The following is a 2,592-nucleotide window of genomic DNA, read 5'->3' as shown; positions in this document are numbered from 1 at the left end:
CCCACCAAGTGCAAAGTCATGAAGATTGGGGAAGGGCAAAGAAGGCCGCAGACGGAGTACAGTCTAGGGGGTCAGAGACTACAAACCTCACTCAAGGAAAAAGATCTTGGGGTGAGTATAACACCAGGCACATCTCCTGAAGCGCACATCAACCAAATAACTGCTGCAGCATATGGGCGCCTAGCAAACCTCAGAACAGCATTCCGACATCTTAATAAGGAATCATTCAGGACCCTGTACACCGTGTACGTTAGGCCCATATTGGAGTATGCGGCAAAAGTTTGGAACCCACACCTAGCCAAGCACGTGAAGAAACGAGAGAAAGTGCAAAGGTTTGCAACAAGACTAGTCCCAGAGCTAAGAGGTATGTCCTACGAGGAGAGGTTAAGGGAAATCAACCTGACGACACTGGAGGACAGGAGAGATAGGGGGGACATGATAACGACATACAAAATACTGAGAGGAATTGACAAGGTGGACAAAGACAGGATGTTCCAGAGATTGGACACAGTAACAAGGGGACACAGTTGGAAGCTGAAGACACAGATGAATCACAGGGATGTTAGGAAGTATTTCTTCAGCCACAGAGTAGTCAGTAAGTGGAATAGTTTGGGAAGCGATGTAGTGGAGGCAGGATCCATACATAGCTTTAAGCAGAGGTATGATAAAGCTCACGGCTCAGGGAGAGTGACCTAGTAGCGATCAGTGAAGAGGCGGGGCCAGGAGCTCGGACTCGACCCCCGCAACCTCAACTAGGTGAGTACAACTAGGTGAGTACACACACACACATACAACAGGCCTAGTGTCTAATCGACATGTGCCTAGGACAAAATGGTAACTAACTAACTAACACACACACACACACACACACACACGCATGTACTACAGGCCAGCGTACTAGTGATTATTCTAACTCTGATTGTTCCTTCAGTGTGCATGAAATACAACAAGTTGAAGGGAATGACATACACACACACACACACACGCACACACACACACACACGCACACACACACACCCACACACCCACACACACACACACACACACACACACACACACACACACACACACACACACACACACACACACACACACACACACACACAACGCACATAGACACACACACACATCAACACACAGACACACACACACACACACACACACACACACACACACACACACGCATATACTACAGGCCTAGTGTCTAATCGACATGTGCCTAGGACAAAATGGTAACTATCACATACACACACACACATACACACATACACACACACACATACACACACACACACACACACACACACACACACACATACACACACACACACACAGACACACACACACACTGTAAGTACGTGCCGGTCAAGTCCCAGGAGGTTGGGGATTAGGTCACAAGAAGTTGTGGGCAGCCAAGGACCACTGAGACTACATTACAACGCACAAGCCACCTACCTTTCAGTACATAATAAACCCACACATAATTCCACACAATATTCCACACAAAATTACACACACACACACACACACACACACACACACACACACACACACACACACACACACACACACACACTCACTCACACACACACATATCAACACACATGTCAACGGCCATACCACGTTGAACACACCGCTTCTCGTCTGATCAGCGAAGTTAAGCAACGTTGGGTTTGGTTAGTACTTGGATGGGTGACCGCCTGGGAACACCAAATGCTGTTGGCATAAAACCTTTATATAGGACCCCAATGGAAATAAGTCACTCTGTCTGACTTTTTTGGGTTATCCTAGGTTCTCTACACATATGCTGCTATGTATGATAATTCTATGTAACTGTATTTGTGTATACCTGAATAAACTTACTTACTTACTTACTTACTTACTTACTTACATATCCACACTCACACATACACTACCCCCCTCACCACCAACATCTCAATACTTCCCCTGATCCCTCCCCTCCCTCGTTCACCCTCCCCTCCCCCGTTCGCCCTCCCCCTCCCCACCCCTCCCCACTCCTCTCCCACATAGCCACAGTTCCTCCACTACCTCCCCCCCCCACACTCTGACATACACACTACCAACCTAACATACAGAACTACATAGGTTTCCCACTCTGAGGCAATCAGGATAAAACAAAAATGGGTTGCCATAGAGCAACAAGAAAAACCAAGGGACAGGAGGAGGAAACTGAAAAGGAAGATTGGGCAGCAGAGCCCATAAAAAGGGATCATGAATGGGAAAAGAAACTAGAACTCATCATGAGAATGGAAGAGAGGATAGATATGGAAAGCAGGAAGTGGGAGGTGCATGTCAAAGCAGCAGAGGCTAGGATACAGAGTTTAGAAGAGGAACTGAAAAATCTGAAACAGCCTAAAGAACTAAAGAACATTTTGGGATTGACAACAGAGACTGCTACCTCAGCCACAAATAAGGGAATAAGGGGACTGTAGGGAAAGAAGTGGCACAACTGCATGGAGAAGCTCTATCAGAGGAGACTGTAGTAAATGAAAGAGCTAAGCTTTATGTGGAGACCCTAACAGACAACAACAGAGCCCAAGAAAAGCCGAGAAGGGAAAATGACAGGCCACT

The 2,592-nt window shown here is 46.8% G+C and overlaps 1 non-coding gene across 1 annotated transcript; it reads left to right on the top strand.

Moving 5' to 3' along the window:
- The first annotated feature begins 1,606 nt into the window (after window positions 1-1,606).
- LOC128694787 (5S ribosomal RNA) lies at window positions 1,607-1,725 on the top strand. Its single transcript, XR_008407899.1, has one exon. It is a non-coding gene; the product is annotated as a 5S ribosomal RNA (ribosomal RNA).
- The last annotated feature ends 867 nt before the right edge of the window (window positions 1,726-2,592 follow it).

This window comes from Cherax quadricarinatus, unplaced genomic scaffold, assembly GCF_038502225.1.
Source record: "Cherax quadricarinatus isolate ZL_2023a unplaced genomic scaffold, ASM3850222v1 Contig1857, whole genome shotgun sequence".
In the NCBI taxonomy this organism is placed as follows: Eukaryota; Metazoa; Arthropoda; class Malacostraca; order Decapoda; family Parastacidae; genus Cherax; species Cherax quadricarinatus.
This window is presented reverse-complemented; position numbering and strand designations above follow the sequence as displayed.